Raw genomic sequence first — 14,892 nt, forward strand, 5'->3', positions numbered from 1 at the left:
CCCAAGGCTTTGGCTCTGCTGCCGATGAGCTGAGTGCAGAGCAGGGTGTCATATCGACCCGTCTCTTGGATATTACGGGGTGTGTTCTGGGTGCCAGGACTCCTGGGTTCCACTCCTGACTCAGACACTGACTTGCTGGCTTGGCAAGGTCACTTCATCTCCATACCTCAGTTTCCCTGCCTTTAAGCCAGGAAGAAAGTGTTCCAGCGTCTCTGTAATAATCACTGATGTCTGTAAAAGTGCTTTGTGATGGAAAATAGGTGGAGACTATTGTTTAAATGACTCATCTGCACCACACACTCCATGGGCCTGATTCTCTGTTGCTCTGACCCTTGTGCCTCATTTAAACTGATGCTGACGAGGCATGAATGACTTTGCCCTATTGTAACTGGCTGCGCAGAACACAGGGCAGTGGGGAATCCAGCTCGACTGCATGTGTTGTTACAGGCAGGGAGGACAGCGCCCAGGGCCAGGCTCTGGCTGGTACCAGGACAAGCAGTTTACCTGGCAGCGTGTGGTCAGAAGGCACACGGATGCCCTGATGAGCTAGGAGGGTTGGATACAGCTTTCCAGCTGCCCACACTCCTTTGCCAAGGCAGCCCCAGGTCTCCGCGGGGACCTGGTTCTGCCAGGCAGCTTGTGTGTAAAGATTTATTTAACAGGTTTAAATATTTAGCAGTAAATAAATATTAAAGGCTGAGGCATGTAATCAGAGAGTGCTGCGCCCAGGCTGGGAGGGGGTGAGTCTGTTTCCTGGCAGACTGGGCAAGGTGGGCGGGGGGGGAGGGGGGGGGACTGAGCCTTTAAAGTAACCCGGGGTGGAGTTGGGGTGTATGTGTGTGTGTGGGAAGCTTGCATAGGGAGGGGAGGGAAGAGAAGACAGAGCCAGGGAAGGAAGAGGAGGGATGGGGGAGTCAGTTATGGGGCCTGATCTAACTCCTACTGACTTCATGGAACACGTCTGGCAGCTGTTGCTACAGGAGGTGCTGCCAGCTCTGCCTCGAAGAGGACAATGCTCCCCAGCATCCTTCCTGGGAAGCAACACGGAGAGTGAAAATTAAAGCCCAGTAGGTGAATGGTAGCAAACTTCAAGGTTGCTTGGTTGGTCTGTCGGTCTTTCCAGAGTCCAGGTGCACCTAGCGCATCACACAGTCAACAAGGGAAAGGGGAGCAAACTCCCCCGGAAATAGACAGGGGATGTGTGGGGTGAGGCCTGGCTTCCCCCACTGCCTCACTTGGGCGAGTTCCTGCTCCTTTGGGCCTCAGTTTCCCTGTCTGTCAAGATGGGGATAATGACTTGTTCCCTTTGTAAGTGCACTGAGGGCTCTGGGCAATGAGTACTGCTCCGAACTGCCAACATGGAGCAGTCGGTGAATTGGTCCTGACTCTGCCATTGTTTGGCCTCTGGGTGAGAAACCACTGGAGACGCTCCCGGCGCTGGCTGGAGTGTCATCTCCCTGCAAAGAATTGCAGCTCGTGGCTTGCCAGGGAGAATAGCCCCGAGCCGGTAAGAAATCACAGTGCTGGTGAGCTGTGTTTGCTTGCAGAGCCCCATGGGTGTATATCTCCTGGCCTCCTGGGCAGCCTTTGCTGTAAATTACCTGCTGCTGTCCTGTGGTTAACAATGCATGAAAACGCAGGGATACGTTTTCTTAAAAACAAGCTCCAGGAAGCCTGTCCAGGCTTTATGCCAGCTAGGGTACCTTGTGCCCTGCTGCGTGCTCCGCTGCAACTGCCCCACTCCGCTAAAAAGGGGTTAAAAGCACCCCTGGAGAGGGCTGCAGCTAGGACAACCTGGGCTGATTGGGGAAGTGTCCACAGCTGTGGCCAGCTCAATCAGGGCCCTTATAAGAGGGTTGGGGCCGAGGAGCTGGAGGAGTCTCTCTAACAGTGGAGAGAGAAGGACTTAGCTGCCTGGGAGCTGGCACTGGAGCGCTCCAGCCAGGCAGTTCCCCTGGCTGCAGGCCTTGTGCAAGCCCTTAAGAAGGCACTGGGGCTGCAGAGCTGCAGTCTGGGGTTAGGTAGAGGCAGCTGGTCCAAATCTCCTTGCCAATGATGAGTGGTTATGACAGACTGCAGTTTGCCCCAGTGAGCAGGGGCTAGATGACAACTGGCAGCACCCACTGAGGCAAGGTGGGTATAGAGGGTTGGGAGTTCCCCTGGGAGGGGAGACCCACACTGTGAGTTACTGCTGGGGGCAGGACCCTGAGGTAGAGGGCACCAGGGTATGGGAGGGACACAGGGGCCTGAGGCAGGTGAGCAGCCAGCACAGGGCATGCCACATCTTAGACAAGAGCTAATTCCCAAGAAGACCAGCAGGAGGCGCTGTCCTGGTGAGTTATCACCTTGCTACACTCTCTCCCTTCAGCTGGGCTTTGCATGGGATGTCAGGAAACTAACCCCCTGGTGCAGGCAGACTCCTTCCTCACCCCTGCATAGATCAGGCAGCACTCAAGCAGAACTGCCCCTATCACAGGTTAGCAGAAGGGTCTGAACCTGGGACTTTCAGCCCCACAGCACAGACCTCTGCCATTGGAGCTAAAGGAGTAACCCTCTCAGCAGCAGTAGTAGGCTATTATCCTGTAGTGGACCAGCTGCTAGATGGGGATGTAACATACATTTTGCCCCTGTATGACATACACTTGGGCCTGGGTTACACATGGAGGCACAGAGAGGGGAAGTAACTCATACAGCAGCCAGGGAGCAGAGCCAGAAATAGAAACCAGGTGTCCTGATTCTCTCAGCTACCACTGCTCTAACCACTAGACCCTCCTCTCCTCCCAGCACCAGAAGTAGAACCCAGGCATCCTGACTCACAACCACCCCCCGCTCTAATCGCTAAACCTCACTGCTTCTCTCCTGTGAACTTCCTCCACCCTGATGATTTTAGTGCCCTGGATTACTGGGTAGGGGTGTAGCTGGGAATGAAGCATAATACAATAGCTGTGGGCTTCTCATTCTCGTTGGGGGGGGGGCCTAAAGGAAGGAGAGGCAGGGCAGCATGGGGGCTGTCACCTGAGTGCTGAAGCACATGTGTCCTGGTCATTTATTTGCTTGCTGAGATTAGCAGGTGGTGATCAGATGCCCAGGGGAAGTCTCTCATCACAGACCTTGCCAGCTCCTTCTCCAGCCGGCTCCTACTCTCTGGCTTCTCTGCCTGTTCCCTAGTGGCTGATATTTCACTTCACTCGCAAAGCAAGTCTCCTTTCTGATCAAACCAGCTGGCACGGCCCACAGCCAGGAGATAGGTCACCCTGCTGTGCTGCTGCAAAGACTCAAGACTAGCCTGCCTTTTCCCCTTCTTGTACAGATGGGGAAACTGAGGCCCCGGGCAGGAAAGCTGCTTGCTCAGCGCTGTGTCAGAACTGGGGTTGTAAGTCAGGAATTCCTGACTCCCAGGCCTTTGCTCAGACTATCTCCTTTATGGTTAGCAGAGGTAAGCACGCCGATGGACATCCAGCTTCTACCCCATCTTGCTGCATGGCTGTGAATGAGTCACTTCCCCCTCAGTGTCCCCAGCTGTGAAATGGGGACAGGAAAACGTATTTACCTACTCCACCCCTAGGGGGGCAGGGGAGTGGGGTTGGCTGAACTCCCCTTCTTAATGCTCTTTGAGATCCCCAATCAAAGCTGCCCTGGAAGTGCCTGGCGCTGGTGAGTGTTTTGTTTTGCTTTAGGAGGCAGAGTGGAAAAGACAGGTGGTGGTGGTGACAGATACAGGGCGTGGGGGCAGTTCCTAGCAGCAGGGTGCTCTTGGGCAGGAGGGGGCTGGCTCGCTCTTAGCCTGTCTGTAAGGGCGAGAGCCCACAGAGCCCATAGTGGTGGGCTCAGCCCTTAGGGGTGGAGGTGGCACCGCAGCCTGACTGGGTCAGAGCAGAGAGGCTGGGCTGAATTTGTCGGTTCTGCTGGGTCATGGTAGGTGTATTGCAGTTGGAATCTGATTTATCATTTCAAGCTCTGCTGCCTGGGGAAGGTCAGGCAGCCACGTGGCAGTGCCAGCCTCTGGGCCCTGCCTGCCTTGTCTGCACTGGGTGTGGCACTTGGCATGCGGGCACATGGAGAGAAGGGGCACTGCCAGGCACCTGCTGTTGCTCTGAAGGGGGAGGGATGCCAAAGCAGGTGGGAAAAGGCAATGGCTTTCACATTCCCTGGGCTTGTGGGCTAGCACCGACTGGGCAGGGTATGCCCACGAGCCACACTCTCTGGCCCCCGTGCTGCACCAGTGCCACAGCCCTGCCATCTGGGCACCATCCTACCCTGCCTGGCACTGCTTCCCAAGGAAATGGATTATGGGAGATTTCAAAAAGACTTCTGGGAGAAAGTCATTTCGAAGCGGCCGAGCTCCCATAATCCTTGGGGAACCCCTCTGTCACAGCCTGGGTTCTGCAGCAGCTCATGGCGAGGGAGGGGGCGCTGGTGATCCAGGGGCTTTGAAGGTTGGGATGCCCTGTGGAGAGGCTAGCTCAGTACAGACCTGCAGGATGGTGGTCTCTGGCTGGTGCCTGGGCCAGGAGCACCATGTGCTGGGGCTGAGGTACCCCTGAGCCCTGGGGCAAGCAGCAGGGGCTCAGCCTGAGGTAGGACACTGCCTGCTACCATGGCCAGAGCTGGCTCTGTGGTGGTCAGAGCTGAGAAGAGGCTACCCTGCTGGGTCCCATCGGGCTAGGGTGCCAGCGGGGGTGGTGGAGTCCACGTGGGAGGTTCAGGGGGCAGTTACACTGGGTGTTGCAGGGTCACATGAGGAAGTTGGCCATGTGTGACGAACTGGGAATGTTCTTAATGTTTGCTCTGAATACTGTGTTGGTGCCTCAGTGTCCCCATGGCAGTTCTTAAGTATCTGGCAGAGCAAAGGGCCAGTGCACCTAAATGCCTGACACTCTGTCTCCTAGCAACTGATGGCCTGGGCCCCTCCTCTGCAAAGGTGCCAGCTGAAGGTGTTGGAGACAAAGGGATCAGGTGACCTCCTGGCCCGGGAAAGGAGCTGAGGAGAGAGGAGGGGCTGGGAGGGGTTGTTAGGCTGAGGGCAGACGTGGGGGTCAGGCTCACTGACCCCCAGAATGGACCCGGCCGAGGGGTCCGGTTCTCTGTACCTACAAGCTCTGTTTTAGACCCTGTTCCTGTCATCGAATAAACCTCTGTTTTACTGGCTGGCTAAGAGTCACGTCTGACTGCAAAGTGGGGGTGCAGGACCTGGTGGCTTCCCCAGGACCCCACTGAGGCGGGCTCGCTGTGGGAAGTGCCCGGAGGGGCAGAGGATGCTGAATGCTCCAAGGAGAGACCCAGGAGGTGAAGACGTGTGAGCTTCTTGCCCTGAACAAGTCTGCTCCAAGGGAGAGGAGGCTCCCCAAAGTCCTGCCTGGCTTGGTGGGGAGCAGTTCCAGAGCATCGCCCTGTGACTCCGTGACACCATGACGCCAGGGGACTCTGAGGGGTTTGAACAGCTGGATCCATTGCTGGAAGCTCCAGCCAGGCCCCCTCCCTTCCCTGGTGCTGAGCGCCCTGCGAAGGATGAGCTTGGACCTGGTTCTGGTTTGGCTGTAGCAAGTTGCTGACCTGTTCCAGGAATGGCTCCAGCTGACCGGGCATAGCTCAGGGCTGGGATCCCAGCTGGGACATGGGCTCCCTCCATGGCCTCCCCCAAGTCACCGAGGGCCTGCGTGTCACCCGCAGGCCAGGCCAGGCTTCCCAAATCACCTGATGTATTGGGTGCTCAGCTCTCTGCCTCAGGAAGAGGGGGTGACTCTCCACCCAGGGGGTGTGGGGCGTGTGTGTGTGTGATCTAACAGCTGGGAGGGGTCTGAGTCTCTGCAGGGCAGTTCTGGAAGCCCCCTTGCTGGATTCATTTGAACCCCACCAGGGCAGAGCCCTGGAGAACCCCCTGTAGGAGGCAGACTCGTCCTGCACTGCCTGCGGAGATGCCCAAGAGGAGGCCTAATGTGTCTCTTCCGTTGCTAATTTCTGTGATTGTCTCCAGGGGAGAACATGTCGCAGTGCCAGCCCTGGGGGCTGGGGAATTTGTCTTCATCAGACGGGCGACCTCATCAGTCTTCTGGAATAATGGATGAGGAGCCGGGGCCCTGGACTACACCAGGCTGTAGGTTTCAGTTAGCACAAGAGCTGATGATTCAGGACTATGTTGGTGTAATTTCCATGTGCGCAACTGCGCAGGGTGCAGGAGTGGGCCAGGCAGAGCTCCAGGGAATTCCTCCCCATCCCTCTTTGCAGAAAGCCTCTGGCACAGGCTCCATTGCTTTGTCCTCCCACTGACCCCCTCCGAGGGTCATGATGGTGGATTCTTGCGCAGGCCCCAGTGGTCCAGCTCTTTAGCCACTATGGGTAGGGCTGGGGGTGGGTGGTGGGCTCAGCCCTCCAGCCTTTCACCTCTGCAAATGTAAATTGCAAGCTTAAATTAGGTAAACGGAGAAAAGGAGTTTTCTGCTCAGCCTAATCCACGCTTCTCCCGACTCCCTCCCCAGCCCCTGCACACCAGAGACCCCCGGGCTGGAGCCCGGAGCCCTTGGCATTGCATGGTGAGAGGCAATGCTGGAGAACTACAGGTGCTGGTTGAGGGAGCAAGGGGCATCCTGTGCTGCAGCCCAACCGAGGAGTGCTGGAGTCTGTGGTGCCGGCCCTCCCTCGCTGTCTGCGGCCCTAGCCTCCACCCAGAGAGGAGCTGTTTTTCTTTCTCTATTACAGCAGTGACCTCCGCAGCCAAGAGAAATCATTCCAGGAACTAGCTGGCCTCCTTCCTCCCTTGCCCTGCCCTCTGTGTGCATAGGGCTCCGGCAGTTAGCCAAGTGCCCCAAGGGGGAACTTCTCCCTGCACCCTAAGTGCAGGCAGAGGAGAGCCACCTGCCCCTGCTCATCACCTCTTGCCAGCACCGGGGATCCAGCCTGCAGCCCAGGCAGTTCTTGCCAGTGCTGGTTACAAGCACCCCTGTGAGATCAGGCCCTGCTATGCCGCCCAGCCACAAGGAGCGGGTGATCCAAGGATTATCCGTGATGGGGAACTGAGGCCCCAGCTCACACAGGAAGTCTGTGGCAGAGCTGGGAATTGAATCCTGATCTCTTGACCCCAGGCTGGTGAGCACAAGGCCGTCCCTTGTCTCTATGGGCCTTAGAGCCTTTAAAGCCTCCCATGGCCAAATAGGAGAGAGGGAGCCTGGTCTAGCGGTTAAGGACTCAGGACTCCTGCGTTTCAGCTCTGATGACCGGTTGTGTGACCTGGGGCAACCCCCCAACCTCCCTGATCTCGGTGGAGCAGCACCAGCCCTGGTGTTTGGCGTGGAGGCCCAACCCAGCAGTGCAAGAGTTAAGACCCAAGAGGCAGTGACCCTCCCCTAGGGCAGTGGGTCAGGGGGATGTGCCCTGGCTTGGGTATTAGGGAAGGGCCTGTGGCTGCTTGGGGTGCAGTTTGTGCACTGGGCTCTGCTGACTGGGGGGAGGTCTCAGGCCACTCTGTGAATTACAGGAGCGATCCAGCTCGATAGTACAGGGGAAATGGGAGAGTACAGGGGCTCATGTGCTGCCCTCCAGCCTGCTCTGCTTCCCTGGGTGACTGCCAGGGCCACGTGCTGGAACGGAGTGGAGTGGCAGATGCAGGGAAAACGCAGAGGCCACCTCCTGCCATGGGACACTAACGGGAGGCTGGAATGGCCCCAGGGTGGCCGTGCTTGTTTTCCCTTTTGATCAGTTTGCAAAGTCCACATCATCTTGTCTCTGTATTAATCCTTCCTCCAAACCACTGGCAACCCGCCAATAACACACGCGTGGCTGGTGCTCTCGAGCCATCCTATAATAACCAGCTTGCCCAGTACATATAAGTGGCCCTAAAGTAACAAACCCATAGACACAGCACTCATGAAGTGACCCTACAATAACAACCGCTGTGCAAAGCAACCTCTCCATGAACACACCAAGCTGTGCAGTGATTACCAGTGACCCTAGAACAACAAACCATTGTGCACAAAACACACAAGTGACCCTACAGTAAACCACCGTGTGTGTGGCAAAGGGCAAAAAACCAAAGGCAAAGGCAGCCGATTACAGGATTAATCTTCTGCATGGTTTATTCTTAATGCTAGCAAGTGAAAGGAGAAATGATGTGAACAGTTCCTAGCTGAGACCCTATTAAAGTCATCTAGCCACCATTGACTAGAGAGGGATTTTCTTTGGCTTACCCTGGGGGAACAGAGTCTGCACAGTTCACCCTATTATTATAGCAATAATAGGTCTTCAGTGCTCTGAGAGCAACCCAGTAAGACAGGAAAAACCCAAGCGAAGGGCATGCGCTGATCCCTGCGCGTTTCCTCTCCTGGGCACACAGGGAGGTGTTAACCAGTTTATTATTGTATTGCACTTCTAACTGGTGCTGGCCGTAATTATTATTATTAGTGAATTATGCTGCACATTGTAGGGGTTTGATGTGTGAAGGGCAGAAAGGAATCTCCTTGCCATGCCGCGGGCTCTGCACAGATCTGGGAGAAGGCAGAATGAATAGTTATTGTACAATCCGATGGCAGGGCCAATTACACTCCTCGCTCCTGGGCTAGTCCCAGATCGTTTTCTCAAGGGCTCCGAGAGACCTGAGTTACAGGTTAGACTCAGCAGGCTGCAGAGATTTCCCAGGCAAGGATTAGTTATTGCTCCCCTCCTAGCATGAGCCAGGAGCAGTGTGACATAGCAAACCACAGCTGCTGTACCAGGGACTGGCGCCGGGAGAACCTGCAGGCTCCATAGCACATAACACAGTGAGCTACAGAGGTAAGGCTGGCAGGTGGCAGTACCTGGCCTACTGTTACGATCACCTCTAGAGGGAGGTAGGCGCCAACTCACCGTGCCAGCATCTCGACTGGCCTCTTTTAGCCAAGGAGTGAAATAACCCATGACTGTGTTGCAGCTAAGGTGGCCAACCCTCCAAGATGGTCCTGGAGATCTCCAGGAGTTAAAGATGAACCTTTCGCTAAAGATGATGTCATGTGAGGAAACCTCCAGGAATATGTCCAGCCCAAACTGGCAACTTTAGTTACAGCTTTCCGGTGAAAATGCAGTGAAGCCGCATCGTGCAGCATCACCCTGCACTGATGAGGGGTGGGGAGTGTCGGCTAGGGGAGATTGGAGACCACCTCTCTCTGCTGTCTTGGGGAGATGGCTCCGAAATGCCTGAATGAGGGTCCTGGATCGGAGACAGTGAGATGGGGTGAGCTGTGAGCAGTGTCCAAGGGAAGGTGGCTCATTGTAGTGAGGGTGATGTGTCACAGGTATCCATGTGAAATTCCCCTCTCAAATACACAGACACAATTACACGCATCCTCATACAGGCACTCACTCATTCACACATATATGTGTGCACACACGCACATACTCAGAGACAGTGACACCCACACTCGTGCACATTCATGCACACTTGCATACAACTGCAAAGGCACATTTCCCCATACACTTGTGTACGCGCACACTCCTGCACACGTGGATGGTGGTGTGAGCACTCACCCCCCCATCCTGCCACCACACACGTGCAAACACTCAGGTACCTCCACACACTTGTGCACGTGCATACTGCTTTCAATGCTGTCCTGGGGGAAGGTCTTCCCCAGCAAAGGGTGCCTGGTGAGCAGAATGCAGGAGGCAGCGCAGGCCTTGGTACAGCTAGGGTGACCTGATGTCCTGATTTTATAGGGACAGTTCCAATTTTTGGGCTTTTTCTTATATAGGCTCCTATTACCCCCCACCCACAGTCCTGATTTTTCACACTTGCTGTCTGGTCACCCTATGGTGCCCGCACCAGCTGGCTCCTGGAGGGAATCTCTTTGTGGGGCAGATTCAGCCCTGCTGGGGCCATGCTCCCAAAGGACAAGCCCAACAACCAGCACCTTCCTGGCTCATGACTGCTTCATTCCAATGGGGGTAAGGCCAACTCCCCCCCCTCTTTGAACACTGTTGCCTTTGCTGTCCTGGGCCCATAACCAGAACCCCAGAGAGGCCTCCTTTGCACAGGCTGTCCCCCTAGCGACTGCCTGCTACAGCCAGATTCCAGTCACCGGTGAGATGAATTTGGGAGCCTCAGCCTTGTTCCTGGCAGAAGGTTTTTCATCTCACCCCGCCCCCCAGCTGGGGATGATGGGGGGGGAGCAGGAGTGGGATGGGGGTCATCAGCAGAGCTGCGGTGAGGGCAGAGGTGTGGCTCAGGATGAAGGGGCATGGAGGAAGAGCTACTGACAGCCCGGGGGTTGTGGGTCAGGACTGAGCTAATTAAAAATGGGCAAAACTTTAGAACCCTCCAGGAGGGCCAGGAGCTCACTCCGCTTCCCTACAATGGCAGGAGACCTGGCAAACTCAGGACACCCCCGAGCTAGGCCGGAGTGGAAGCAGCTCTCAGGGGCGGTCACCCGGGCCCCCTCCTGCACCTGCTGCTTCTGCCCGTTACGCCTCCCGCGGAAATAGCTCGTTAGCTGGGTGCGGGGAGCAGAGAGCCCGTGTCTCTCCAGCTGCCCCCGCGCAGGCCCAGCCCGGCCCACGGGCTTCCCCGGCGAGCTCGGGGAGATCCCCCAGGCCAGCCGGAGCCGGAGCCGGGGGCGCGGGGCTCGCACCGGGCTCGGATCTCGCTCGCGCTCTGCATGGTGATCGTTTCCCGGTGGCAAAGCGGCTGGTGTGTAAGGAAGCGAAAAGGGGCTTTGTCCCCGCTCCGAACACGCGAGCCCGGGCCCGCCTCCCCGCTGCGAGCAGGGTCCCCGGGGCGCGCCGGCGGGGGCCCCCCCTTGCCTGGCCTAGCCGGGCTGCGGGCGGGGGGGCACCGGGAGGCACCATCTTCCCTGCAAAGCCCCAAGGGGCTGCCCCGGGGGGAGGCTTTTGTGTCTGTCTTGGCCGCGCCCCCTCCCCCTGGTTCCTGGGGAAATCCACCTCCGCATCTTCCCCCGCGCCGCTCCCCTCCCTGCCCGGCTGTCGGTCCGTCGTGTCTTCACGATTAACCCCCTAGATCCGCAGTGCGGGGCCGGAGAGGAACCCGGGGGTCTCCGGACCCCTCCCGCTGCCCCTTCCCCTTCCCCACCCGGCCCCGCGCAGGCTCGCGGGGGAGATTTGTCCCGATTGATTCTCCGGGGCGGGGGCGCGGAGGGAGTCGGGGGGGGGGGATCCTCAGCAGGAAGCAGAGGAGGAGGAGGCGTGAAGGAAGCCGGAGCTCAGGATGTAGCCCTGCGAGGAGCGGCTCCCCGGCACGGTAAGAGGACCGGGGGGGGGCTGCCGAGGGACGAGGGGGGGGGGTTGCCGGCTGCGTTGCCATCCGCCCCCCCGGGGGGAGGGGGGCACAGAGCTGCAGCTGGATCCGGATCCTGGCGAGCGAGCCTAGGCTGGTGGCTAGTGCGCGCAATCGATCAACACTTACTCGCCTGCTTTGCAAGGGCTCGTCCCTGCCTGGGGGGCGGGGGGGGAACGGACTTTGCGCCCCCACTTTCCCTGGGCGAAGCGGGGGGGCCCGGGCACCAGCTGCGGCTCCGCAGCTCGCTCCTGCTGGGGCGGAATCTCGCCAGGCTCCCGGCGGAGGTCGCTGGTGGGTCCCCCCGCCTGGGCCGCAAACGAGCCGGCTGGGTGCGAGGGGCGAGCGGAGCCGGGCACGGCTCGCCCCCGGGGCTGGTTCGAGGTGCAGACGCCCTGCAAGCGGCGGGGGGCGGGGAGTTGCTGTAAGGGAGAAAGCGACTTGGGGGCGTCCTGCGTGGGTGGGGGGCGTGTGTCTCCCCGAGCCGCAGAAACTTGCGAGGCTCAGTCATCTGCCTGCTGGGGAGGGAAGTGAGACCCCCGCCCCGGAGATTTAAACCGAGGGAACAGGGCAGCCCCCTGCAACTAGAACCCCCCCTAAGTTTGCGGGGCTTCGTGGTGTGGGGGTATCTCCCCCCGCCCCTGCAGATGTGTAAGTGCTGGGCTGGGGTTCCCAGTCCGGTCCCCTGAGAATTCCCCCAGGCAGCCTCCGGCTGCACCAGCGATTTTAAATAGCCAGCAAATCCTCCAGGTGACTGCCTGATCCTGGGGGTGCTGAGCCCCTTTTGGATTGGCTAGGGGTGCCCTGCGAAGTATCTCCAGACTTGGAAGCATGCAGAATGAAAGGCCCTTGTGGAAAATGTGGGCCTGTGCCTCAGTTTCCCCACCTGTAAAATGGGGGTGGTGACACTGCTCTGCCCCGTGGGCGGTGAGGCTAAATGAATACATTGGTGCAGTGCTCAGAGTCACTCTGATGGAGGGTGACACAGAAGCTCTGAGGAGCCTGAGCTTGGACCCCATCAGTTTTCCCAGAGGAGGTCCCCAACGTAAGGCTCAGATCCTGTGAGCTGCCATGCATGGGGTGTGCGCTGTGCCCAACTGTGCTGAGCAGCAGGCAGGATCAGGCTGCTGTGATGCAGAGGGTGAGGGCAGGAACTCCCGAGCTCCTGGGTTTTACGGGCTGGATTTGGTTCTTCGCTGGTTTTATTTTTTTAATGGCTACTTTGATCGATAGTAAATGCTGCTGCTTGGACAGGCCTTCCCCCTGCCCAGCAATCTGCTTGTGGAGTCACAGAAATGGTGCTGTTCCCGATCCCAAAGAGAACACCACACTGCATGCTGGATAGGGGCTGCCTTGTAAAGAGCGGATGCGGTGGGCCTGATTGCCTCTCCCTTTACAGCGGGGTAGCTCTGCTGACTCCAGTGGAGTCATTGCTGAGTCACATAGAGCAGAATCAGGCCCTGGGCTCCCAGCTGTTGTTTAAAAGCAGAGGGGGTTGGGTTTGGGCCTCATTCTCTTCCTTAAATCCAACAATCTCCCCACCAGGAGCCTGGTGATGGGCAGTAGCATAGCTCAGTCTCTGATCCCAGCCTCGTGGATGTGGATTCCTCCTATGTTGGCTTAAATTGGAGCAGGATGAGGCCCTAAATGTAGATTCAAAAGGTAGAGTGATGTAATGACCGCCAGCCTGGGCCATCCGCTGGGTTTGAATCAGGGACCTCTGGCGCTGCAGTGCAGACCTCCTTTAGGTGAGCCACAGGAGTAACTCCATTAGCTACCAGCAGAAGTAGGGTTGTTATCCCATAGTAGGCAGGCCAGCTGAAAGGGAGATGGGATACAAGTACACACCAAAGGCAGGCATGGAGATTTGGCGTAAGGGAAACCTTCTTCCCTTCAGAATGTGATGATGAGGGTTAGACGTGTTGTTGTGGCGCTGTCTTGTGGGCATCCATGCCTGGACAGCTCCCTGGCATCTGTTTGTTGATGGCCCTCTGGTGGGCAGTGCTGTTCCTTTCTTGGGAATTCTATGGGGCAGAGGCTGACAGACATTGTGAAGCGGCTTGGGGTATTTTGCTGGCACTAACATGTTTAGCCAATCATGGGAAGATTTAATTCCCATGTTGGGTTCACTCTCAGAATCAACCTCAGGCTGCCTAGCGCAGAGTGATCTGAAGGGACACCCATCCATCCCCAGCATGCCTGCTTGTGTTGTCAGTGGCCCTGTGAAGGTCTGGATTTGCCGTGTCCCAAGCCCTGTTCTTGCTGACTGCAAAACCCCCAATAAGGTTGCAGGTGACTGGTCTTTCTTAGCAGTAGCATTGGAGACCTCAGCGTGGCGGGGGTGAGGTTGTCGCTTATTGTAGGTCCTGTGACTCTGTAAGTTACTAGAGCCTAGTCTCTGTAGTGCTAGGAATTGGGTAGTGCCCCTTTAAATAGTTTGGGAGTTCTCTAGTTGGCCTCCCTGTCTTCTGTTACAGTCTTGCCTAGAATTTCGCTTGAAGGCTGCAAGGCACCAGATGTGTCTGGGGTTTGTATAACCTGGGTATGATGTGTACAGCACCTGGAGTGGCGGGGGTGAGGAGGGACCCTGCTGGTGGCAGACCCACCTGAGGACATCTGCTGCCCCCAATAGGTCCCTCCAGGGTGTGTTTCAAAGCGCGACTGGGAATGGCTGCAGGCTATGCGAGGCCTGTGAACCTGAGCCTATAGACCCGGCTCTGAGACTTGCTACCCACAGGTTTTTTGCAGTGTAAATGTTCTCTCAAGGGTTACATCCATTGGCAGGTTTATGGCTGGCATCTAGACTCTAAGCATGAGGCTCAGAACTGATGGGATGAAAATACAGCTGGGCGGATGGTCATTTATAACGCCAAGCCCCCATAACATGGCTCTGGCACCCAAGAGAGGGCTGGATTCTGCCAGGGTGAATCTGGAGTGATTCCGGAACAGTTACTGTCCTGTAAATAAGAGCAGGAGCTCGCTGGTAAAGTTTAGTTTCCCTTAGGAAAGAGATGTCATTTCCTGTCTCTCTCGCTCTCCTTTTCATCCCAACCAAGTGCTTTTAAGTGCTCTCCTGTAAACATTTCCATGTGTTCCCCAGTTGCCGGAGTCCTCGAGGACACTCCTCTGTAGGCGGCTGAGGGATCTCTCCTTTGACTGAGGGATGGGATCTTGCCATGAGGAGCAGCACACGATAGCATCACCAATGCACTTAGCGGAGGGGTTGGCAGAGGATCAGCCCTTTCAGTGCATTTATCAAAGTGCCCGCAGCTCCCGTTTCAGCAGGAGTGTAAACACAAGAAATAAACAACCACTAACGTAGCCACAGAGCCATTTGAGTACCTGGGAAGCTGGCACGGGGCTGGTGCTGCTCCTGTGGGGAGATTGCACAGAGCCGGTCAACCTCAGGGTAGAGCTTGGTTGTGTAGACTCTCTGTGAACTGCATCTTGTAATACTTAATGCCCTTGGTTAGCCCCAGCTTGGAGATTTCTGTACAGACAAGTTCTGGGCTTTGAGCAGGGCCCCAGTGAAGCATGACCATCTCACAGCTGCTTGGTGACCTGCATGTGACTTAGTCCACACTCTAGAAATAGTCTCAGCTCACAGAGTTTAAAGCCAGAAGGGACCATTGGATCATTTC

General features: G+C 57.0%; 1 protein-coding gene across 1 annotated transcript in view; it reads left to right on the top strand.

Annotated features, from left to right (window-relative positions):
* Window positions 1-11,124: 11,124 nt before the first annotated feature.
* The window catches only part of DLGAP3 (DLG associated protein 3), a 134,853-nt gene continuing 131,085 nt past the window's right edge, over window positions 11,125-14,892 (top strand). The window contains 1 exon segment of the mRNA XM_050932588.1: window positions 11,125-11,215. The gene's annotated coding sequence lies outside the window, so the exon portion shown is untranslated.

The sequence above is a fragment of the Gopherus flavomarginatus genome, chromosome 22, assembly GCF_025201925.1.
Source record: "Gopherus flavomarginatus isolate rGopFla2 chromosome 22, rGopFla2.mat.asm, whole genome shotgun sequence".
In the NCBI taxonomy this organism is placed as follows: Eukaryota; Metazoa; Chordata; order Testudines; family Testudinidae; genus Gopherus; species Gopherus flavomarginatus.